The sequence below is a fragment of the Moschus berezovskii genome, chromosome 2 (genome assembly GCF_049115385.1).
Source record: "Moschus berezovskii isolate FMDL1 chromosome 2, NW_MosBer_1.0, whole genome shotgun sequence".
Taxonomy (NCBI): Eukaryota; Metazoa; Chordata; class Mammalia; order Artiodactyla; family Moschidae; genus Moschus; species Moschus berezovskii.
In genome coordinates this window covers 128870778-128896833 of record NC_142461.1, presented here as the reverse complement: position 1 = coordinate 128896833, position 26056 = coordinate 128870778, and the positions used below count along the sequence as shown (strand labels likewise).

Genomic DNA, 26056 nt, shown 5'->3' with positions numbered 1-26056 from the left:
ATCCCTAAGTGAGTCCTGCTTAAACTCTAGTGTGCCCAAGAATCAGCTGGCACTCTTGTTAAATATGTAAATTCCCATAGACTCAGATCAGCCAATTATCCCATTAGAATGAATTAGTGGTATATTTCTAGAAACATTTTCCACCCCTTTCTCATCAATATTACTTATTCATAAAGATATAACCCCACTCAACATTTTTCTTTGTGTGGAAGAAAATATACTCTAAAACAATCACTTTAAAATGTATTTTGAAGCCTGGCATGGCAATTCCAATTCCTGCTTCATGGAGCCAGAAAGGGGAGCTACATGGGTATATAAAAAAAATCTATCCTCTTCAAATCTCTGTCTGATTCAAAGCTAGAGCATCTTTTTGCATCTTAAAAGAATTATTTATTCTTTTCTGGAACTTGGTTGTTTCTCTTTATTTTTATCTCAAATATGTATTGAATATTTTATATTTTATTGCCTCTCAATTCAGTGAATCTGAGCTAGATACCAGTATACTTCATTTCTTATCAAGGTATAGGTAGTATGAACCTGGAAGGCTACAGTTCAGTTTAGTTCAGTTCAGTCACTCAGTCGTGTCCAACTCTTTGCAACCCCATGAATCACAGCATGCCAGACCTCCTTGTCCATCACCAACTCCCAGAGTTTACTCAAACTCATCTCCATCGAGTCCATGATGCTATCCAGCCATCTCATCCTCTGCCGTCCCCTTCTCCTCCTGCTCCCAATCCCTCCCAGCATCAGGGTCTTTTCTAATGAGTCAACTCTTCTCATGAGGTAGCCAAAGTATTGGAATTTCAGCTTTAGCATCAGTCCTTCCAATGAATACCCAGGACTGATCTCCTTTAGAATGGGCTGGTTGGATCTCCTTGCAGTCCAAGAGACTGTCAAGAGTCTTCTCCAGCACCACAGTTCAAAAGCATCAATTCTTCGGTGCTCAGCTTTCTTCACAGTCCAACTCTTACATAGGATCACAAAGAGTCAGACATGACTAAAGCAACTGAGCACATAGGTAGTATAAAACTCATTGTTTCCTCCCAAAGCTCTCAACTGCTCAGTTTTCACTATAATGATGCAGACATCTATTCTTCATGGAGCTAGTTATCACAGACGAATTTTGTAGTGTATTCTTATCTTCTCCACTTACTTTATCCAACTTGTCTCCATTATATATCCACCTACATTTAAAGCAACTTCTATGTTCTTTTGTATTTGGGAAACTTTATTTGATTTATTTTCACTTTTTCCACTTTGTATCTGTTTCTTCTTAATAAGCTTAGGCTTTGAAACTATATCACATATCATCTATTTAAACTCTGTAATATTTAAAGATAAAGGGTACACATAATCTAGATTATTCAGGTGACATGAGAAATCCTCTCTCACTACATTTAAGTATCTTCAAAAATGTTGAATGATGTTCCAAGGTGGGTCCTTGGAACAAGAACAAGTAAATATTCAAAAGTATAGTCTAAGGGTTAACATATCTAAAATTATTTTACTGAAAATAGAGCAACAAGTCTTAAAATTGGATGAAAGCAGGTATTAGAGCTATGTGTCTACTATATGATAAGTATTGCACAGAATATAAAAAGGAGTCATCAGTATCTAAATGTAATATTTGAATTAACTAATAGTCCTATTCAATATTTGAAATTACTTGATCTCTCTTATTTTTTCTCATTAATATGTTTTTCAAAAAAGTGGTGAAACATTTATAAAATATAACTTTATGTATGTATACATTCTTATTTAGAAAGGATTGCAGAAATTTACTGTTTACCAATCATGGTATCTAGTAAACATGAGTATATATACTCAAATATATGTTAATTGATCAAATTGTCTCAGAGGCTAACTAGGTATTGCCTTACAAGAAATCAGCAATTATTGCATTTCTTTGTCAGATTTGAAGAAATATCAGAGCTCTTAAATGATTTCCTATATTTGTAGAATAACATTTTTCTGTATTTTAGTTGGTCTAAACTTGACTTCAAGGAGATCCATCCAGTCCATTTTAAAGGAGATCAATTGGAAGGACTGATGCTAAAGCTGAAACTCCAATACTTTGGCCACCTCATGTGACAAATTGACTCACTGGAAAAGACTCTGATGCTGGGAAGGATTGGGGGCGGGAGGAGAAGGGGACGACACAGAATGAGATGGCTGGATGGCATCACCGACTCGATGGAGATGAGTTTGAGTGAACTCTGGGAGTTGGTGATGGACAGGGAGGCCTGGCGTGCTGTGATTCATGGGGTCGCAAAGAGTTGGACACAACTGAGCGACTGAACTGAACTGAAGCTTTGTTTTTGACTAAACAAAATAGATTGAAAATAAAAATTGATGTGGAAAATTAATAGAAGTGTGAAGACTTTTCATGCTTGTATTAATACATAATTGCTTGCTGTTTATCAACCTGGAGTAATAGAAAGGGTTATTCTGATTTCCTTGGTATCATCATATTTTGGGACAATTCAAAGTTATTCCAAATGTATATTCAGATGTTTGGGTATTTAAATATTTGCTTCATGATGAGACTATGTTTATAAAATAGTTTTTAATTAAAACTACAGAAATTGTTTGTGTTTTATTTAAGAAAACTAGTTTGTTTCTGTTCAATCTATTAAAGTAGCTACCAAGCAAAGTAATATAGCAACTATATTATTCAACATAATTTCAGACAGTTCATAAAATGACCTAATGAGGAGCATAAGAAATGAGAAACAAGTAGGATGTATTTTTCTTTTTTCAGAAGTGGGCCATCATCATTCTTTGAACAGGACATTTGTTTGCACAGCTCTACTTTAGCCATTTTGTGTTAATTTAATATTCGTTGAATAAATGAATGATGTAAATGAGCGTAGAAAAGGGATGCTTATTTCTCAGGTATCACTGTGTATTGATTTGGAAAAACATGTAGTCTTTGAAATGATGCTGAGTGTATTGGATTACTAAAGATAATGCTGTAGAATGTAAAACTTTTAGATTCTGAGTTCACACTGTACTTTTTTCTAATATTCCCACAAGATTTCTTTAATAGTTTTTATTATAACTTATTCCTAAAATATTTTGTTAAATTAATAAAATTCACAAATTCAGTTAAATTAACAAAATTCAATTTGAAATAAGTCAAATTGAAATGTTGTACAAGATATAACTTTGTAAAACATACAGATACTAGCATTTATTTTCCTTTGTTAAAAATTATGTAGTATTCCATGTGATTATATCTTTTCAATAGAATAAAGCCATAGTGATATAAGGAGTTGCATGCTTTATATTGTGTTAGATATTATGCGGCACAATGCATGCTTGTGTTTGGCAATACTTTTAAAAAATAAATTAGATCCTGTAGTATGGGGAGAAAGAGTAGATGTAAGAGCAATATTTTTTTATGGCCATCTGCTAAACATATGGTAATGTCATGTACTATGAAGGGGCTGAAGTTTTACCCTACTCATAAGTTAACAACTTAGCAATGCAGCTTGAGACTCCTTTGTCAGAGATGAAGGATTTATTACAGCACAGAAGGCAATATGAATTTTATGTTTGTATTAGTTTACTTTGGCCCCAGTCTCCCAAGAAAAGTGGAAGAGGTCAGAAGTGGATTCTAAATACACAGTGGGTTTATGTTACAGCTGAGTAACCCTGAGTTTAGGAAATCCAAGTTCATTATCAGATTCTCCAAGCAAGCCTGCCCAAGCTTTGCCCTGGAGAAAGATACTATCTTTATTATACTGAAGAGGAAATAAGTCTGTTCTTTATTTCAATGGGAGATACTATCTCCATCTTCCAAAACTGTTTGCTATATGAATGTCCTCAAAAGGGTGCTTTGAAGTTGTCAGTGTCTGTAGAAACGCAAGAGGCCCCTGGAGAATATCACCAATATCAACCTCTCATTTCTACACTGTCTGAGCCTCTGGTGAGTCTTTTATATGTATGTCAATTACTCCAATAAATCTGATTGACAAGGATTGGAACCAAATGTGTTTAATTTGTTTTAGGCAGTGTATAATTAAGACCACTATCAAGACTAGAATCATCAAGATGAGTCAACTGCAATATTGACGTCAACCTTGCACTTTAGAGTCCTAAAATCAACTTACTGAACAAATACTATATGCTATCAGAGTCTTACTTAGTCAGGTGATTATCTTTTAGTTTCTGTATTGGCCTTTCCATTTAACTGAAGGCATTAATTTAGATAGAACAGGATGTACATTGTACAGAGTTTAACTTGGGCCATGAAAAGGACATCTGAGCAACACTTATCTCTAGCTACACTGTCTAAGCAATCATAACTGACCTGAATAACTTCCATGGCCAATATTGTGTCTTTGATTGCTTCAGCTAAAGTGGGGGATAAATTTTGTGTTCACTTTCTTAATTGAAAATCTCCTATTGCAGGGAAACTGCCTGAAGCATGCACATAAATAAGGAGAGCCTCATGTTGGAGAAATGTCCTCAGTCATCGGAGAGCTATATATAATCTGCTTGTAAGTTGCTTATGAGCATCCCTGAGGTAAAAGTCCCTGTGTTTCAGTTGACAGGACAGTGTGTCCCTGGCTTCCACATGAGATGTACAATTCTGGGAGCACGTTTGTACTGCCAGAAAGAAAGTGGTGTTTACAGTTACTGGCCTCTCCACTTCACAGTTGTGAAGTGTCTCTAATGTGGCCTTGCAACAGGCTGGTAGTTCTTAGGGTCCCCCAATTCAGTTTAAATAACGGAGTCTAGCTCTTGTTTTTTGTTGCCTGAAAACAATTAATCTAACGTGTCCTATTTGTCCAGGCTGCCAGCTAGGTGGCCTTCATTCCACATCTGTGGAATAATGGGGAGTGAAGGTGTGGAAGATCTGGAAGTGTTTTGCCAGAGTTCCAGAAGCTGGAGCTATTTCCTGATTCTTTTGATAACCCTTCCAGTAAGGTGAAAGGGAATGGCAAGCATGTCATGGCCAGAATTATCTGGAGGGCCATTGCAGACCAAGCAGTTGATTAAATGTATGGTGCTTGCAAGTTTGAGCATGCAGTTTGGAAGAGCCTACCAGAGTATTTGCCTTCATGAGAAAGGACTCAGGGGCAGTGCTAAAAGATCTTCAGTGACAGTAGTTCATTAATGCTTCCTCTCCCTCATCCCTCTAAGGTGTTCTCTCCTCAGTGGAAAGCTGCTCTCCCTGTTCATGGTGCAGAACCTGTATGCACCATTTAACTTTACCTTTTGTCCACTCATTTCCTACTGAAATGACTGACCTTTCATTCAGGAGAATCAGATGCAGGAGACAGTGGCATTTGTATGGAAACTAACCAAGTATTCTTGGATATAGAAATCTATAAAATAATCCTTCACCCTGTAGAATGTAGAATGGGGCAGCCATTCAGATGAACAATCTGGCAATAATCTCAGTCTGATTAATTTGTACTGATATCCTGTATCCTAGCAATTGTGATCCTAGCTGTATGTTCCACTCCTCATTCTGGTCTGTCACAGACTTCTCATATAGTTCAATAATGGGACATGCATTGCAATGTTTATTAAAGTGCTACCTGTGCTGTTAGCAAGATGGAGAAAATGTCAGTGTCAATTACTGGGTTAGTGTAACACCAAGAACTGGAGTGGGCATCCAGGGTGTACTGGGACATACACTGCTGTGGTCACAGAAAACTGATCACAAATCTGAGCAGTTTCGAAATTCTTCCTTGACCTTCAGTTCAGTCAGTTCAGTTCAGTTCAGTCGCTCAGTCGTGTCCGACTCTCCGCGACCCCATGAATCACAGCACGCCAGGCCTCCCTGTCCAACACCAACTCCCGGAGTACACTCAAACTCATGTCCACAGAGTCGGTGATGCCATCCAGCCATCTCATTCTCCGTCGTCCCCTTCTCCTCCCGCCCCCAACCTTTCCCAGCATCAGAGTCCTTTCCAGTGAGTCAACTCGTCGCATGAGGTGGCCAAAGTATTCGAGTTTCAGCTTTAGCATCAGTCCCTCCAATGAACATCCAGGATTGATCTCCTTTAGAATGGACTGGTTGGATCTCCTTGCAGTATAAGGGACTCTCAAGAGTCTTCTCCAACACCACAGTTCAAAAGCATCGATTCTTCGGCGATCAGCTTTCTTCACAGTCCAACTCTCACATCCATACATGACCACGGGAAAAACCATTGCCTTGACTAGACGGACCTTGGTCGGCAAAGTAATGTCTCTGCTTTTTAATATACTATCAAGGTTGGTCATAACTTTCCTGCCAAGGAGCAAGCGTCTTTTAATTTCATGGCTGCAATCAGCATCTGCAGTGATTTTGGAGCCCAAAAAAACAAAGTCTGACACTGTTTCCATTGTTTTTCCATCTATTTCCCATGAAGTGATGGGACCAGATGCCATGATCTTTGTTTTCTGAATGTTGAGCTTCAAGCCAACCTTTTCACTCTCCTCTTTCATCTTTTTTGGGTGTTAGTTCTAAAAGGTCTTGTAGGTCTTCATAGAACCGATTAACTTCGGCTTCTTCAGCAGTACTGGTTGGGGCATAGGCCTGGATTACTGTAATATTGAATGGTTTGCCTTGGAAACGAACAGAAATCATCCTGTCATTTTTAAGATTGCATCCAAGTACTGCATTTCGGACTCTTTTGTTGACCATGATGGCTACTCCATTTCTTCTAAGGGATTCCTGCCCACAGTAGTAGATATAATGGTCATCCGAGTTAAATTCACCCATTCCAGTCCATTTTAATTCACTGATTCCTAGAATGTCGACGTTCACTCTTGCCATCTCCTGTTTGACCACATCCAATTTGCCTTGATTCATGGACCTAACATTCCAGGTTCCTATGCAATATGTCCTTTTCATTCTAGGGGACTGGAATGCAAAAGTAGGAAGTCAAGAAACACCTGGAGTAACTGGAAAATTTGGCCTTGGAGCACGGAATGAAGCAGGGCAAAGGCTAATAGAGTTTTGTCAAGAGAATGCACTGGTCATAGCAAACACCCTCTTCCAACAACACAAGAGAAGACTCTTCAAGAAAATTAGAGATTCCAAGGGAACTTTTCATGCAAAGATGGGCTCGATAAAGGACAGAAATGGTATGGACCTAACAGAAGCAGAAGATATTAAGAAGAGGTGGCAGGAATACACAGAAGAACTGTACAAAAAAGATCTTCCCGACCAAGATAGTCACGATAATGTGATCACTGACCTAGAGCCAGACATCTTGGAATGTGAAGTCAAGTGGGCCTTAGAAAGCATCACTACGAACAAAGCTAGTGGAGGTGATGGAATTCCTTGACCTTACTTTGGGAGTAAGCAAGCATGTGCACACTCTTCAGGAGTGGAATATATGTTTCTTACACTCCTACCATAAGTTACACTCATTTTCATCCACGTAAGGGGTCTTGTTTATCCAGTGTTAGACTCCAGAGCTGGGTTGCCCAATATGTGGCTTGAATGGCTCACTTCTGATGGAGGATCTCTGAGGCTGTTTAATCTCTTAGGTCTTCTGTGCTCCCTCCAACATGATTGCTTCTCTTCCCTTCCCACCTGACTCTGTGGATATTTCTTAAAGATTTGGTTGTATAAGTGTCTTTCTGCCAGTCTCCAGTTGTTTTCAGTGAGAATCGCTCCAGTGTAGATGTACGTTTGATGTGTTCATGGGGGAGGTGAGTGCCATCTGCCACTCTGCCATCTTGTTCTCCTCCCAGTGGCAGGTTTAATAAGCAAGGAAACCTACCAGTTTTATCTTAGGTGGCCACAATATGTTAATTTCTACCCTTGCTTGCCAAATATTAAAAGTTTATAGAGAGTACTTAACTGAGTTCAGTCAGTTATACAGTCAGCGTGGTCTGGACACCACATCACCCTCTCGAGGCTGTGTCCTTTGGCAGCTTCTAGCTCAAGAGCAAGTAGAACACACATTCCAAGGACAGGAGTGGGGATGAGGAGCTTCTTATTGCCCAGGACCAGGTCACAGGTCAAATGGGCAGTCACGTCTTATTAGTAACCACCTCCAACAGTTTTATGTCCACTTAAGGTATTAAACATAGTTTTTAAACCTTCTGTACATAGTAACTAAAACCTGTCAATTGCTTGAATTGTTTGAATTTACCCCTTGTCAAATTTTTTCAATATTTTGTTTAAAATGGAATGCCAAGGTTATCATTTGAGCCACCAAGGGAAATTGAACCACTTAAAGTAATCTTAAGTGAAAAAAGTGAAGTCGCTCAGTCGTGTCTGACTCTTTGCGACCCCATTGACTGTAGCCTACCAGTCTTCTCCGTCCATGGGATTTCCCAGGCAAGAGTACTGGAGTGGGGTGCCATTGCCTTAATCTTAGGCTATCACAGAAAGAGTTTTTAAGCAGATAAAAAAAAAAAAAAAAGGAAAATACAACAGAGAGGAAAATTCACCTGCATTAAGGAAAAAGCAAACAAACAAGCAAAAGTCTTCAACCAGCCAAACCCTCCAACTCTAAAAGGAAGTCTTGGTAATTAGTATCTGAAGTAGCCAAGAATTCATTAGGGATTTCAGTTTTGATTGAGAAAATAGACTGCTTAAATGAAGCTATGAAATTAAATGTGGGACTTTCAGTTTCTGATAAGATGACACACTTATCAAGGCGTTGTCCTCCTCCCTTTCTCCTGCAGAGTCCAAAAGTCTGTTCTTTATATCTGTGTCTCTTTTGCTGTCTCACATACAGGGTCATTGTTGCTATCTTTCTAAATTCCATATATATGTGTTAATATACTGTATTGGTGTTTTTCTTTCTGAGTGACTTCACTCTAAAATAGGCTCCAGTTTCATCCACCTCATTAGAACTGACTCAAATGCCTTTTTATTTTTCAATAGCTTAGTAATATTCCATTGTGTATATATACCACAATTTTTTATCCATTTAACTTCCGATGGACATCTAAGTTACTTCCATGTCCTGGCTATTATAAACAGTGCTGCACTGAACATTGGGGTACATGTGTCTCTTTTAATCCTGGTTTCCTCGGTGTGTATGCCCAGCAGTGCAATTGCTTATACATATGGCATTTGTATTTCCAGTTTCTTAAGGAATCTCCACACTGTTCTCCATAGTGGCTGTACTAGTTTGCATTCCCACCAACAGTGTAAGAAGGTTCCCTTTTCTCCACACCTTCTCCAGCATTTATTATTTGTAGACTTTTTGATCGCAGTCATTCTGACTTGCATAAGACGATACCTCACCGTTGTTTTGATTTGCATTTCTCTGATAATGAGTGATGTTGAGCATCTTTTCATGTGTTTATTGGCCAGTTGTATGTCTTCTTTGGAAAAATGTCTGTTTAGTTCTTTGGCCCATTTTTTGATTGGGTTGCCCATTTTTCTTGTATTGAGCTGCATGAGCTGCTTGTATATTTTTGAGATTAGTTCTTTGTCAGTTGCTTCTTTTGTCATTCTGAAGGCTGCCTTTTCACCTTGCTTACAGTTTCCTTTACTATGCAGAAGCTTTTAAGTTTAATTAGGTGCCATTTGTTTATTTTTGCTTTTATTTCAATTCCTCTGGGATAGTGGATCTTGTTGTGATTTATGTCAGAGAGTTTTCTCCCTATGTTTTCCTCTAGGAGTTTTATAAGTTCTGGCCTTACATGTAGATCTTTATTCCATTTTTAATTTATTTTTGTGTATGGTGTTAGAAAGGGTTTTAGTTTCATTCTTTTACAGGTGGTCAACTAATTTTTAACCACTTATTAAAGATATTGTCTTTTCTCCATTGTATATTTTTGCTTCGTTTTTCACAGATAAGGTGTACATACATGCATGGACTTATCTCTGGGCTTTCTATTTTGTTCCATTGATGTATATTTCTGTCTTTGTGCCAGTGCCATATGTCTGATGACTGTAGCTTTGTAGTATAGTCTGAAGTCAGGCAGGTTGATTCCTCAAGTTCCTTTCTTCTTTCTCAAGATTGCTTTGGCTATTTGAGGTTTATTTATGTTTCCATACTGTAGGCAACAGGAAGAATAGAAGAAAACAGGCCACGGCAAGGGCCACAGAAGGAATTTATAATTATTGATAAAGTGGATGCTTTAAGGCATGAAACTCTTGGAACAAGACCAGAGGGAATAGTTCATAATCTTGAAAAAAAGATATGATCCTGGGGTTGGAAAGCCAACTCCAGACTGTTTTCCAACTGGCTTCTCAGAGTCACATGTTTTATATATCTGGAGGAAAATCTATAAATAAGAATATTAGTCTTAGTTACTGGTTTGTTATTGATTACTGTTTCTTGTTTACTCTGTGGTTAATGATCAGTTTTTTCTTTGGCCCTGAAGGCCACATGAGTTATAGATAAACTCCCTCCACACATATTCCTTTCTTCACAGCTGAGAGTGTAATAAAGCAGGCATGGATTCAGTTTCGGTACCTTCACCTAGGAGCAGTATTGGTCCCCTGATTCTTGCCTTTCACTGAACTCTTGTGTCTTGTTTCTCATTTTCTCGCCACATCATGCTTTCAGAAACCCTGCTTGTTGAGCCAGACTCAACACCATACAAATTGTGAAATTATTTGTTCTAGTTCTGTGAAAAATACCATTTGTTGCTTGATAGGGACTATTGAATCTATAGATTGCTTTGGGTAGTATATTCATTTTCACTATATTGATTCTTCTGATCCATGAACATGGGTATATTTCTCCATCTCTTTTTGTCATCTTTGATTTCTTTCAGCAGTGTTTTATAGTTTTCTATATATAGGTCTTTTGTTTCTTTAGGTAAATTTGTTCCTAAGCATTTTATTCTCTCCGTTGCAAAGGTGAATGAAATTGTTTCCTTAATTTCTCTTTCTGTTTCTCATTGTTAGTGTATAGGAATGCAAGGATTTCTGTGTATTAATTTTATATCATGCAACTTAAAAATATTCATTGATTAACTCTAGTAATTTCCTGGTGGTATCTTAAGGGTTTTCTATGTGGAGGATCATGTCATCTGCAAACAGTGAGAGTTTTACATTTTCTTTTCCAACATGAATTCCTTTTATTTGTTTTTCTTCTCTGATTGTTGTGGCTAGAGCTTCCCAAACTATGTTGAACAGTAGTGGTGAGAGTGGGCACCCTGGTCTTGTTCCTGACTTTAGGGGAAATGCTTTCAATTTTTCACAGTTGAGGATAATGTTTTCTGTCAGTTTATCATGTATGGTTTTTATTATGCTGAGGTATGTTCTTCTATGCATGCTTTCTGGAGAGTTTTGACCATAAATGGGAGCTGAATTTCATCAAAGGATTTCTCTGCATCTATTGAGATAATCATGTGGTCTTTATCTTTCAATATGTTAATATGGTGTATCACATTGATTGATTTGCAAATATTGAAGAATCCTTGCATCCCTGGGATAAAGCCCACTTTGTCATGATGTATGATCTTTTTAATATGTTGTTGGATTCTGTTGGCTAGAATTTTGTTGAGGATTTTTGAATCTATGTTCATCAGTGATATTTAGCTATAGTTTTTGTGGCATCTTTGTCTGGTTTTGGTATTAGGGTGATGGTGGCCTCATAGAATGAGTTTGGAAGTTTACCTTCCTCTGCAATTTTCTAGAAGAGTTTGAGTAGGATAGATCCTAGCTCTTCTATAGATTTTTGGTAGAATTCACCTGTGAAGTCATCTGGTCCTGGGCTTTTGTTGGAAAATTTTTTATTACAGTTTCTATTTCCATGCTTGTGATGGGTCTGTTAAGATTTTCTATTTCTTCTTCATTCAGTTTTGGAAAGTTCTCCTTTCCTAAGAATCCATCCATTTCTTCCAAGTTGTCCATTTTTATTATCATATAGTTGCTGATAGTAGTCTCTTGTGATCCTTGTATTTCTTTGTTGTCTGTTGTGATTTCTTCATTTTAATTTCCAATTTTGTGGATTTGATTCTTCACCCTTTTTTCCTTGATGAGTCTGGCTAATGGTTTGTCTATTACATTTATTTTTTCAGAGAACCAGTTTTAGTTTTGTTGATTTTTGCTGTAGTCTCTTTTGTTTCTTTTTCATTCATTTCTGCTCTGATTTTTGTATCTTTCCTTCTACTAACTTTGGTGTTCTTCATTTCTTCTTTTTCCAGTTGCTTTAGGTGTAAAGTTAGGTTATCTATTTGATTTTTCTCTTGTTTCTTGAGGTAAGCTTGTATTGCTATGAACCTTCCCCTTAGCACTGCTTTTACTGAATCCCATAGGTTTTTTGTTGTTGTGTTTTCATTTTCATTTGTTTCTATGCATATTTTGATTTCTTTTTTAATTTCTTCTGTGATCGTTGATTATTCAGAAGTGTGTTGTTTAGCCTCCATATGTTTGTATTTTTAATAGTCTTTTTGCTGTAGTTGACATCTAATCTTACCTCATTGTGATCAGAAAAGTTGCTTGAAATGATTTCAATTTTTTTTAATTTACCAAGGCTAGATTTATGGTCCAGGATATGATCTATACTGGAGAATCTTCCATGTACACTTGAGACAAAGCTGAAATTCATTGTTTGGGGGTGAAATGTCCTATAGATATCAATTAGGTCTAACTGGTCCATTCACTAGCTATGCAGCGCAGGAGTGGTTAGTGGCGGTTTTTCCAGTAATCATGTATGAATTTGAGAGTTGGACTATAAACAAAGCTGAGCACTGAAGAATTGATGCTTTTGAACTGTGGTGTTGGAGAAGACTCTTGAGAGTCCCTTGGACTGCAAGGAGATCCAACCAGTCCATCCTAAAGTAGATCAGTCCTGGGTGTTCATTGGAAGGACTGATGTTGAAGCTGAAACTCCAATACTTTGGCCACCTGATGCAAAAACTGACTCATTTGAAATGATGCTGATGCTGGAAAAAATTGAAAGCAAGAGGATAAGGGAGCGACAGAGGATGAGATGTTTGGATCACATCACCGACTCAATGGACACGAGTTTGGGTAGGCTCTGGGAGTTGGTGATGGTCAGGCTGGCCTGGCATGCTGCAGTTCATAGGGTCACAAAGAGTCGGACATGACTGAGCCACTGAACTGAACTGAATTGAACTGGTCCACTGTATCATTTAAAGGTTGCCTTTCCTTGCTGATTTTCTGTTTATTTGACCTGTTTGGGTTTCCCTGGTGGCTCAGAGGGTAAAGCGTCTGCCTGCAATGCAGGAGACCCAGGTTCGATCCCTGGACTGGGAAGATCCCTTGGAGAAGGAAATGGCAACCCACTCCAATACTCTTGCCTGGAAAATCCCATTGACAAAGCAGCCTGGTGGGCTACAGTCCATGGGATCGCAAAGAGTCAGACACAACTGAGAGATGTCACTTTCTTTCTTTCTTTCCATAGGTGTGAGTTGGGTAGTAAAGTCTCCCATAATTATTGTGTTACTGTTAATTCCCCCTTTCATACTTGTTAGCATTTGCCTTACGTATTGAGATTCTCCTAATTTTGGTGTATATACATTTATAATTGTTTTGTCTTTTTCTTGGATTGCTCCTTTGATCATTACGTAGTGTCCTTCTTTGTCTTTTTTCAAGGTCTTTATTTCAAAGTCTATTTTATCTGTTATGAAGTATTGTTACTTCTGCTATTTTTGGGTCTCCTTTTGCATGAAATATCTGTTTCCAGCCCTTCACTTTCAATCTGTATATGTCCCTTTTTTTTGAAGTGGGTCTCTTGTAGATAGCATATATAGGGGTCTTGTTTTTGTATCCATTCAGCCAGTCTTTGTTTTTTGGTTGGGGCATTCAACGCATTATCAATTATTGATAAGCACGATTCCATTGCCATTTACTTGGTTGTTTTGGATTTGGTTTTATAAAACTTTTCTGTGTTTCCTATATAGAGAAGATCCTCTAGCATTTTTTGAAGAGCTGGTTTCATGGTGCTGAATTCTTTCAGCTTTTGCTTGTCTGTAAAGCTTTTGATTTCTCCTTCATTATCTGGATGAGATCCTTGATGGGTATAGTAATCTGGGTTGTAGGTTTTTCTTTTTCATCACTTTAAATATGTCTTGCATTCCCTTTTGGTCTAAAGAGTTTCTATTGAAAGATCAGCTGTTATCCTCATGGGGATCCCATTGTGATTTTTGTTTTGCTTTGTTTCTGTTTTGTGTTTTTTGTTGCTTTTCCCTTGCTGCTTTTAATATTTGATCTTTGTTATTTGAATAATATGTGTCTTGCTTTGGGCTTATCATGTTTGGGAATCTGGGTTTCTTGGACTTGGGTGGCTATATCCTTCCCCATTTTAGGGAAGTTTTCAACTATTATATCCCCAAGTATTTTCTCATTCCCTTTTTGTCTTCTTCTTCTGGGACACTTATGCTTTGAATGTTGTGATGTTTAACATTGTCCCAAAGGTCTCTGAAGTTGTCCTATTTTCTTTTAATTCTTTTTTTCTTTTTTCCTCTTTGCTTCATGTATTGCCACCATTCCATCTTCCACATCACATACTCTCTCTTCTGCCTCAGTTATTCTACTGTTTATTGCCCTCAGAGTGCTTTTGATCTCAGTTATTGCATTATTCATTATTGATTGACTCTTCTTTATTTCTTCTAGGTCCTTGTTAAACATTTCTTGCTTTCTCAATCCTTGTCTCTAGTCTATTTATCTATAACTCCATTTTGTTTTCAAGATTTTGCATCATCTTTACTATCATTATTCTGAATTCTTTTTCAGGTAGATTCCCTGTCTCCTCCTCTTTTGTTTGGTTTGGTGGGCATTTATCATGTTCCTTTACCTGCTGAGTATTTCTCTGCCTTTTCATTTTGTTTATATTGCTGTGTTTGGGGTGCTGTTTCTGTAGGCTGGAAGTTCATGGTTCCTCTTTATTGTGGAGCCTGCTCCCTGTGGGTGCAGTTGGAATAGTGGCTTGTCAAGGTTTCCTGGTTAGGGGAGCTTGCACTGTGTTCTGGTGGGTGAAGTTGGATCTCTTCTTTTTGAAGTGCAATGAAGTGTCCAGTAGTGAGTTTTGGGGTGTCTGTGGGTTTGGCATGGCTTTGGGCAGCCTGTCTTTTAATGCTCAAGGTTGTGTTCCTGCTTTGGTGGAGAATTAACGTGGTATGTCTTGCACTGAAACTTGTTGACTCTTGGGTAGAGCTTGGTTTCAGTGTAGGTATGGAGACTTTTGGGTAAGTTCTTGTCTATTAATGTTCCCTGGAATCAGGAGTTCTCTGATGTTCTCAAGTTTTGGAGTTAAGCCTCCTGCCTCTGGCTTTCAGTCTTTCTCTTACAGTAGCCTCAAGGCTCTCTAGCCATACAGGACAGATGAAAAAACAACTACATTAATGGTGAAACGATTCTCCACAGCGAGGGACACGCAGAAAGGTTCACAGAGTTACATAGAGAAGAGAAGAGGGAAGAGGGAGATAGAAGTGACCAGGAGAGAAGAGGGGGAATCAAAAGGGGAGAGAGCAATCTATAGTTCGCTAAGTGTTCTCCATAGTCTGGAACACCCAGAGAGGTTCAAAGAGTTACATAGAGAAGACAAGAGGGAGGAAGGAGATAGAGGTGACCAGGAGGAGAAGTGTGGGAGTAAAAAGGGGAGAGAGCAATCAAGCCAGTAATCACATCCCTAAGTGAAAATGGATACTGAAGATTAGGTTCTTAAAGGTACAAAATTGATAATGAATATCAAAAAGTAAAGATTAAAAATCTAGAATAGAGGTTAGACTCTCAAAAATACAATATAAAAAAATCAATCACAAAAATTAAAATATATATATGAAATTTGCTTTAAAAATAGGGTCTTTTTGGTAAGGTAATAGTAAGTTCTAAAAATGAAAAGTAAAGGAGTAATAAAGAACTTAAACAAATTAAGACATGATAATAGTAAAAATATATCTTGGGATTTCTCTGGAGCTATTGTGGGAGTGTGGGGTCAGTTCAGTTTCAGATAGTTCCTTGTTCCAGCTTGTACTTTTTCTCAGGGTCTATAGGTCCCCTCCAATGCTTAGTCAGTAGTAACTACAGGGTTTTAATCTGTTGCACCTGTCACTTCCAGAGCGGTTCCCTCTTTGTTTATTTTGGCTCCCTCTGTTTGCAAGTCTCTTCAATGTCTAACTTTCACCCTGACACAAGGGGATGAAGGTGGTCACTTATTTAGGCTCACTTGTTCAGTTGTGTTGTGGGGAGGGATGGACACTGCAAACAAATATTGCTGGCATGTGTGGGGAGTGTTTGCAGTGTATGGACCACACTGAGTCTGCCTCAGCTCAAGGTGCTGTGTGCTTCCTGGGTCTACATTGCTGAGGCTCCAGGGTACTCTGCAAGGGCACTGTCTGAATTGGGCCCTGTATTTCCCAGGTCTAAGCCGCTCAGGTTCTCAGGTACTCTACAAGGGCACAGACTTGGTTGGGTGTGCATGGCACCCTTTATTGGTCCAAGCTGCTCAGGCAACAATGTGCTTGATGAGCATACTGTCCCAGGTGGACTGTGTGCCCTAATCACCTCCCTGGTCCCTGCTGCTCTGTTTCCTGGGTGCACTGTGAGAACACTGTCTCAGGTGTGCTGTGTGTATCCTCTGGGGAGCTGATCTCAGGGTGCGACCCTCCTGGCAGATATCACCCATCCAGGATTCCGGGAAGACGTGGTTGGCAACTGGGAACCTGCTCACAGTTTGGTGGAGGATGCCATCTCTGGGGCCAAGATTGCAGCAGTCCCTTCCCTTCTAGCTCTGGCTGTCGCATGCCTGCCTCTCTGCCTTCAGTAGGGAGGGACCTGAACACAGCCAGCTAGCTTTCTTTTGGTATGCACTCAGTCCTTTGTTTTGTGAGCAGGCCAGGTTGTGCATTAGAGCCTTTCACAGGAAAGTTCTCTCTTTTTTTTTTTTTTCTCTCTGGCTATCCCACAGTTTGGGTTGCTATCTCAGGTTAGCTCCCTCAGATTGTTCTCAGGGCATTCAGGCCCAGTCCTTACTCTAAGCACTGATTGTACAGCCCACACCTCCCTGTCCCGCCCCTGCTCACTGGTGGTGGACATGAGTGTCTGGGCTATTTCTCTGCTAGCAGTTTTGGTTAGGCACATATTCTGTGATTTTTTTTTTTTTCTTCTCCCAGTTATGTTGCCCTCTGAGATTCCAAGACTCCCCACAGACCCGCCTGTGACAGGGTTTCCTACTGTGTGGAAACTTCTCCTTCATGACTCCCTCCCCAGGACAGGTCTTCATCCCAAACTCTTTTGTCTTTCTTTTTGTGTTTTGTATTTTGTCCTACCTCCTTTCGAAGCAAATGGGCTGCCTTTCTGAGTGCCTGGTGTCCTCCGCCAGCGTTCTGAAGTTGTTTTGTGGAAGTTGCTCAGCATTCAGATGATCTTTTGATGAATTTGTGGTGGAGAAAGTGGTCTCCCCGTCCTATCCCTCTGCCATCTTGGGACCACCCTCCCTGAAAGTATTCTGATTAGAGAAGAAACAAATCATGGAGAACATGAATTATGAATTATGGGAAGGATAAGTGAATGACTCTAAACAACCTAGACCTGATAGTGTGATAAGCAGTGACAGTAAGAAAGTAAATATCTGCACATTCTGAGCTACAAGCTTAAAGTAAAATAATGTTAGAGAATGAGCAGAGAAAAGTGATAGGAGATATATCTGTATGTTTTGGATGAAATATAGCATTGCTAAATTTAAGAAATGAATAAGTAAAAATAACTTAATGGATTGTGTTAGGAATAATCAGATTGAAAAAATAAAAATGGAATTTTTCAAGCTAGTAAAATTTGATGTATTTGGTATATATAATTGAAAACCAAAAGAAAAATGTGATTTTGGTTAGATGTTAAGAAAACATTTTCCTATTCTTCATAAAAATTTAACTTGACTTTCTCACTTTTCCCCCTATAAACCTGCTGAAATTGGAGTGTTAGCTAAGCAGCATTACTTATGATAAAATTAACTTCTGATTAGTAAATTGAAACTGAGCTTGGGAAAACTGTAAATATCAAGAGGTAGCCTGAACTTTGTGTTTTCCTGATGTTGGCCCTCATGCCTTCTTAAGAGGTATTCTTCTGGACTTGTTACAAGAGATAACAGCTCTTGCATGGCTTGAGATTTCCAAACTAAATGAATCCATAACCAGAAGTGTGATCCTGGTCTCCTTACACCTGAAGAGGCTTGAGGGCTCAGAGAATATCTCCTGGATAGCTATATAAATGATGCAAAGACCATTCCTAATGTTGTGGAAAATCTGATACTTTTTGATGGCAAGCTGTTTTCTCTTACCCTATATACATTAAAGTAACTCTGATGTTTAATGTGACCTTTTTAGTCTCATGAACTTGAATGTTTGGTTAATACTGAAAAGACTCCCTAGTAAGCACTGTAATGGTAAACAGAAAATAGATAATAAAATTAAAACAATATAATGTTAATTAGAAAATGCTTTTAAATAAGTTACATTATTGATCAAATTCAAATTATCTGATTTGATGTAAAATTTAATAACACATATTATATTGCAGATATATAGAAAATGAAAAGGCATGATTATTTAGAAAATTTCAAGGATGGGAAATAAATACCATAAAAATTGGACCAGAACTTCTCAGGCAGTTCAGTGGTTCCAAGGCAAGGGGTGCAGTTTCGATACCTGGTGGGGGAACTAAAATCCTATATGCCACAAATTCCCCTAAATTCTACTGCTATAAGTTTGAGTTAGAGCCAAAAAACTACATTGTAAACAAGCATTTAAGGTAATAGTGTTGCTGTCAGTCTACCAAAACCAGTTTTGAACCTCAACTATGAAAAGTTATGTGAAATACTCCTTGAAATAAAAAAAAAAAGATTGTTTAGTAATTGTTACCCACACTAGTTTATGTGATCATTTTTCTTGTCTGATAATTTTTGTTAATATTATTGAACTATAGACTTAGTCTATTAGTGAATAGTATAATGTATTCATTATACAACAGCTGCTTATTCACTATCTTAGGTTTTATAGTACATAGATCCATGCAGATATTATACTGAGTTTATCCTTGCTATCTAAATATATATTGTTATCATTATAACCAGTACATTTCTAAGCTTTGAAAACAAATATTTATTGAGTACATACTAAGTTCCAGATAATCTTTTAGTCATTGGAACTTATCAGTGGCCAACTCAAAAAAAATTTTTGCCTTTCTCAAGTTCAATGATGAGAGACAGATAATTTGCAATAAATATAATAAACAATCTAATGTGTTATAAGGTGATAAGTGTTGTGGAAGAAACTAAACAATAGAATAGGAAGAAAGCTGACAAGCTTGTGTAGTGAGATATTGCAGAATACGGTATTAAATATAGTGGTAAGAACAGAATTTATTGAGAAACTCCTTGAAAAATGTAAGGGATTTCTATGCAGATATCTGCATAGAATGGTTGGAGTGTTGCAGACAGAGGACAGAGCTAAAGAAAAGCTGCAAATGTAGTACTGTACCTGGTATACTCAGAGGCAATGTGGAGGGAATAGAGAACATCAAGAGGTGATATATCCTGGAACTGAGAAGAGGATGCTATAAAATGACATCACACATATTTTGGGTTTTATTTAAGTGAAATGGGGACTGAAGTGGCATATTTTTAAATGATTTTCTATTAAACACATACTGGGGTAGGGGAGGGTGTTGTACCAGGAAGAACTTTAGGAAGCTATTTTTGTTTTTCAAGTGAGAAATTGTAGTGACTGAACTAGATTATAGTTGTGAAGTTGGAAAGAAGGGGAGGAGTCTGGATATATGTTCAAGGAAAGTCAGTGGATATCCTGATTATTTAATATAAGGTGTAAGAGAAAAATAAAGGGGTTAAGGAAACATTAAGGTTTCTGGCCAAAGCTATTGGAAAGAATGGAATTGCCATTAACTTTAAGGCAAGCACTCAAAGGCGGGTCTGGCTCAGTCTCTGTGGGGTCGCTGGGTCCTAGTACACACAAGGTTTTGTTTGAGCCCTATGAGTGCCTCTGGTGTGTACAGGGTTTGATTCTAAATGCAATTTTGCCCCTCTTACCATCTTCCTGGGGCTTCTCCTTTACCCTTGGATGCAGGATACCTTTTTTTGGATATGATCCAACATTCTTCTGTCGGTTGTTCAACTGCAAGTTGCAATTTTGGAGTTCTTGCAGAAGATGAGCACACATCCTTCTACTCTGCCATCTTGCTCAGTCTTTTCATGTTTGACAACACTGACTTTGAGTGTTTGAGTGTCTCCTGTGGAGGCACAAGCCAGCAGTGACCTGCCACAGGAGCAGGGACTCAGGGTGCAATAGAGCTGGGTCACACAGTGTGTGGCATAAGACCTCTTGCAGAAAGTCACCATTAACCTAATCATAGAGCTGCCAAGTACATGACCCACAAACTGCAGAACAATTATACCAAATAAATTCTCACACTATTAAGAAAGCTTGATGACCCAAACATATTTCCCAACCTGGGGATCTGGCAAAGGAACTGACAACCCCAAGGAATTTGACTTTGGAGGCCAGTAGGATTTGATTACAGAACTTACACAGGACTGGGTAAACATTCTCTTGGAGAACACAAACAAAACCTTGTGCCCACCAGGACCCAGGAGAAAGGAGCAGTGACCCCACAAGAGACTGAGCCAGACTTGCCTGTGAGTATACAGGAGTCTCCAGCGGAGGTGTGGGATGACAGTGGCCTGCTGCAGGGTCAGGGGCACTGAATACAACAGTGCCTGCACAAGTCCTTTTGAAGGAGTCACCATTATCTTCATTACCTCTACCATAGTTTGGCCTTAGGTCAAAAAACAGGGAGGGAACACAGCATAAAATTGTATTAAGCAGAAACAGAAAATTGTATTACAGATTTACTGCACATGGCCCCACCCCTCAAAACAAGACCCAGTTTCCCTCACTGTAAGTCTCTCCCATCAGGAAGCTTCCATAAACCTCTTAACCTTATTCCTCAGAGGGCAGACGGAATGAAAACCACAGTCGCAGAAAACTAATCAGACTGATCACATGGACCACAGCCTTGTCTAACTCAATGAAACTATGAGCAATTCCATGTAGGGCCACCCAAGATGGACAGATCATAGTGGAGAAGGGAATAGCAAACCACTTCAGTATCCTTGCCTTGAGAACCTCATGAACAGTATGAAGAGGCAAAAAGATATGACACTGAAACATGAACTCCCCAAGTAGGTAGTAGTCCAATATGCTACTGGAGCAGAGTGGAGAAATAATTCCAGAAAGAATGAAGAGATGGAGCCAAAGCAAAAACAATGCCCAGTTGTGGATGTGACTTTTGATGGAAGTAAAGCCTGATGCTGATAAGAGCAATATTGCGTAGGAAACTGAAATGTTAGGTCTATGAATCAAGGTATATTGGAAGTGGTCAAACAGGAGATGGCAAGAGTGAACATTGACATTTTAAGAATCAATGAACTAAAATGGACCAGAATGGGCAAGTTTAATTCAGATGACCATCATATCTACAACTGTGGGCAAGAATCCCTTAGAAAAAATGGAGTAGCACTCATAATCAAAAAAAAAGAGTCTGGAATGCAGTACTTGGGTGCAGTCTCAAAAATGACAGAATGATCTGTTTGTTTCCAAGGCAAACCATTCAATATCACAGTAATGCAAGTCTATGCCCAACCACTAATGCCAAATAAACTGAAATTGAATGGTTTATATGAAGACTTACAAGGCCTTCTAGAAATAACACCAAAAAATGATGTCCTTTTCATCATAGGGGACTAGAATGCAAAAGTAGGGAGTCAAGAGATGCCTGGAGTTACAGGCAAATTTGGCCTTTAGTACAAAATGAAGTAGGGCAAAGGCTAACTGAGTTTGGCCAAGAGAATGCACTGGTCATAGCAAATGCCCTCTTCCAACAACACAAGAGATGACTCTACACATAGACATCACCAGATGGTCAATACTGAAATCAGATTGATTGTATTCTTTGCAGCTGAAGATGAAGAAACTCTATACAGTCAGCAAAAACAAGACCAGGAGCTGACTGTGGCTCAGGTCGTGAACTGCTTAATGCCAAATTCAGACTTACATTGAAGAAAGTAAGGAAACCCACTAGACCATGCAGCTATGACCAAAATCAAATCCCTTATGAATATATAGTGGAAGTTAGAAATATATTTAAGGGATTAGATCTGATAGACACAGTGCCTGAAGAATTATGAATGGAGATTCATGGCATTGTACAGGTGGCAGTGATCAAGACAATCCCCATGAAAAAGAAATGCAAAAAGTCAAAATGGTTGTCTGAGGAGGCCTTATAATAGCTGAGAAAAGAAGAAAAGTAAAAGGCAAAGGAGAAAAGGAAATATATACCCATCTGAATTCAGAGTTCCACAGAATAGCAAGGAGAGATAAGAAAGCCTTCCTAAGTGATCAATGCAAAGAAATAGAGGAAGACAATAGATTTGGAAAGAGTAGAGATCTCTTCCAGAGAAGGCAATGGCAAGCCACTCCAGTACTCTTGCCTAGAAAATCCTGTGGATGGAGGAGCCTGGTAGGCTGTAGTCCGTGGGGTCGCTATGGGTCGGACACGACTGAGAGACTTCACTTTCACTTTTCACTTTCACACATTGGAGAAGGAAATGGCAACCCACTCCAGTGTTCTTGGCTGGCGAATCCCAGGGACGGGGGAGCCTGGTGGGCTTCCGTCTATGGGGTCACACAGAGTCGGACACAACTGAAGTGACTTAGTAGCAGCAGCAGAGATATCTTCCAGAAAATTAGAGATACCAAGGGAACATTTCATGCAAAGATGGTCACAATAAAGGACCAAAACCGTATGGACCTAAGAAAAGGTGGCAAGAATACAAAAAGGAACTATACCAAAAAGATCTTAATGACACAGGTAAACACAATGGTGTGATCTCTCACCTTAAGCCTGACATCCTGGAATGCGAAGTCAAGTGGACTTTAGAAAGTATCACTATGAACAAAGCTAGTGGAAGTGATAGAATTCCAGTTGAGCTCTTTGAAATCTTAAAAGATGATGCTATGAAAGTGCTACACTCAATATGTCGGCAAATTTGGAAAACTCAGCAGTGGCCACAGGACTGGAAAAGGACAGTTTTTATTCCAATCCCAAATAAAGAAAATGCTTAAAAATGTTCAAACTACCACACAATTGTGCTCATCTCATGCTAGCAAAGTAATGCCCCAAATTCTCCAAGCCAGGATTCAACGATATGTGAACCAAAAGCTTCCAGATGTACAAGCTGAATTTAGAAAAGGCAGAGGAACCAGAGATCAAATTGACGACATCACTGGATCACAGAAAAAGCAAGTAAGTGCCAGAAAAATATCTACTTCTGCTTTACTGACACGCCAAATCCTTTGACTATGTGGATCACAACAAACTGTGGAAAATTCTTAAAGTGATGGGTATACCAGACCACCTTACTTGCCTCCTCAGAAATCTGCATGCATGTCAAAAAGTAACAATTAGAACTGGGCATGGAACAAATTGGGAAATGTGTCCGTCAAGTCTGTGTATTGTCACCCTGCTTATTTAACTTATATGCAGAATACATCTTGTGAAATGCCGGGCTGTATGAAGTACAAGCTGGATACAAGTTTTCTAGAAGAAATATCAATAACATCAGATATGCAGATGACACACCCTTATGGCAGAAAGCAAAGAACTATAGAACCTTTTGATGAAAGTGAAAGAGGAGAGTGACAAAATTGGCTTAAAACTCAACATTCAAAAAATGATCATGTCATCCAAACCCATCACTTCATGGCAAATAGGTAGAGAAGCAATTGAAATAGTGAGAGTTTATTTTCTTGAAATTTAATTTCAGCCATGAAATTAAAAGACCCTTGCTCCTTGAAAGAAAAGCTATGACCAACCTAGACAGCATATTAAAAAGCAGAGACATTACTTTGCTGTCAAAGTTCCATCTAGTCAAAGCTATGGTTTTTTCAGTACTCATGTATGGAAGTGAGAGTTGGAGTATAAAGAGAGCTGAGTGCAGAAGTACTGATGCTTTTGAAATGTGGTGTTGGAGAAGACTCTTGAGAGTCCCTTGGACTGCCCAGTCCATCCTAAAGGAAATCAGTCCTGAATATTCATTGGAAGGAGTGATGCTGAAGCTAAAATTCCAATACTTTGACTGCCTGATGTGAAGAACTGACTCTTGGAAAAGACTCTGATGCCTGGAAAGATTAAAGGCAGGAGGAGAAGGGCACGACAGAGGATGAGATGGTTGGATGGTATCACTGACTCAATGGACATGTATTTGAGCAAACACTGAGAGTTGGTGATGTACAGGAAAGTCTGGCATGCTGTAGTCCATGGGGTCACAAAGAGTTGAAGACGACTGAGCAGCTGAACTGAGCTGTACTTAATGGAAAACACTGAGGGAAGATTAATGTTTTGAAATACTGTGTTTGGTTTGTCTAATAAACATCCACACACAAATGTAGAGTAGTCACTTTGCAATGTAAATCAGAATTAGTAATATTGTTGTTGGTGGTGGTTTAGTCCCTGTGTTGTGTCCGACTTTTGCAACCCCATGGACTCTACTCTGCCAGATTCCTCTGTCCATGGACTTATCAAGCATGCATACTGGAGTGGTTGTCGTTTCCTTCTCCAGGGGATCTTCCTGACCCAAGAATCGAATCCAAGTCTCCTGCATTGCAGGTAGATTCTTTTCCAACTGAGCTACAATGGAATCCCAAGTTTTAGTTGCTCAGTTTTGTCCAACTCTGTGACCCCATTGACTGTAACCTGCCAGGCTCCTCTGTCCATGGGATTTCCCAGGCAAAAATACTGGAATGGGTTTATATTGGGGCCAGTTAATAATGTTGCAGAAAATATCTGAATTCTATAGCTTTGAAATACACGCCCCAATTATAGTTTCAGGAACTATTGTAGCAAGGTTACATTTTTACCTTGTGCCTTCTGAGTTTGAATATTCATTCTTTTGATTTATGCATTTCAGATAGCTGGTAATAAGTTATTACTTTTGTTCTAGTTCCTTCTGATTCCTAGCTCTAAGTTCACATTATATTTCCATTTTTACGTCTAATTTATTAATTTTTAAAATGTCCTACCAGAGAAAAGTTTAGAAACACATGCAAAGTTCAGAGTAAATTTTAGATGGAAAACAGAGTTACATAAATATTCCAGTTGCATATCTGAGTTTTATATCGGAAAATAAGATGCAAATATGTGAATCATACCCTTGTGATTTTAAAAGAAATTAAACCAAAATAAAAAAGAAGGAAAGCACACTTTAACTTTCTATCATTTTGAGTTATTAGAAAGAATACAATAAAATTAATATTGTTTCTGGTAAACTGTTTTCCTTAATCAGGTAATTTAAAAATGAATTTAAATATAAACTAATGTTAAGAAGTTATAATAAAATATGCCCTACCTGTCTACATTAGAAAACATAAATCATGCAGGCAGAGCTGAAAATTTCTATTAAGGAATAGCGAATCTTTGAGTAAAGATCAAATGTTATTAGAAGAAGAATATGTTTGTTTTTCTATCTTTGGAGGAAGGAGAGATAGATAATTTAAATACTAATAAAATTTGGCCCTATTATAACTCTTTACTAGCATTCATATTTCTACAGTTTATTTAATAAACTGTATATGTAGAATACATATATATATATTTATGTATATATATAAATATAGATATAAAACCACCACCTAATACTTTAATTTACAATTTTGTGTTCGTTTCAGGTGTACAGCAAAGTTATATATGCATCTTCTTTTTCAGATTCTTTCCCATTGTAGGTTAGTATAGGCTATTGAATATAATTCCCTGTGCTATAGAGTAGATCTTTGTTGTTTATTTTATATATAGTAGAGAATCCCAGGGACGGGGGAGCCTGGTGGGCTTACGTCTATGGGGTCACACAGAGTCGGACACGACTGAAGTGACTTAGCAGCAGCAGCAGCAGCAGTGTGTATCTATTAATCCATAACTCCTAATTTATTCTTCCAGGTACTTTTTATATAGAATTTGAAGAATAACTAACCTACATTACATATATATTGAATCATTGTTGCATTTTTTTTTTTTTTTTTTAGTTTAAACCACTTTTTGTGCCATCTGTCTTACTTGTGGCTGCAATATTGATGTGGTATCATCTGAATCCCAGGGACGGGG

The 26056-nt window shown here is 38.4% G+C and overlaps 1 long non-coding RNA gene across 1 annotated transcript in view; it reads left to right on the top strand.

Moving 5' to 3' along the window:
• The window catches only part of LOC129538454 (uncharacterized), a 78784-nt gene that overhangs the window by 30570 nt on the left and 22158 nt on the right, over positions 1 to 26056 (top strand). The window contains exon 3 of the long non-coding RNA XR_008682218.2: positions 4417 to 4505. This is a non-coding gene — a long non-coding RNA (uncharacterized LOC129538454). The remainder of the gene's footprint in view (positions 1 to 4416; positions 4506 to 26056) is intronic.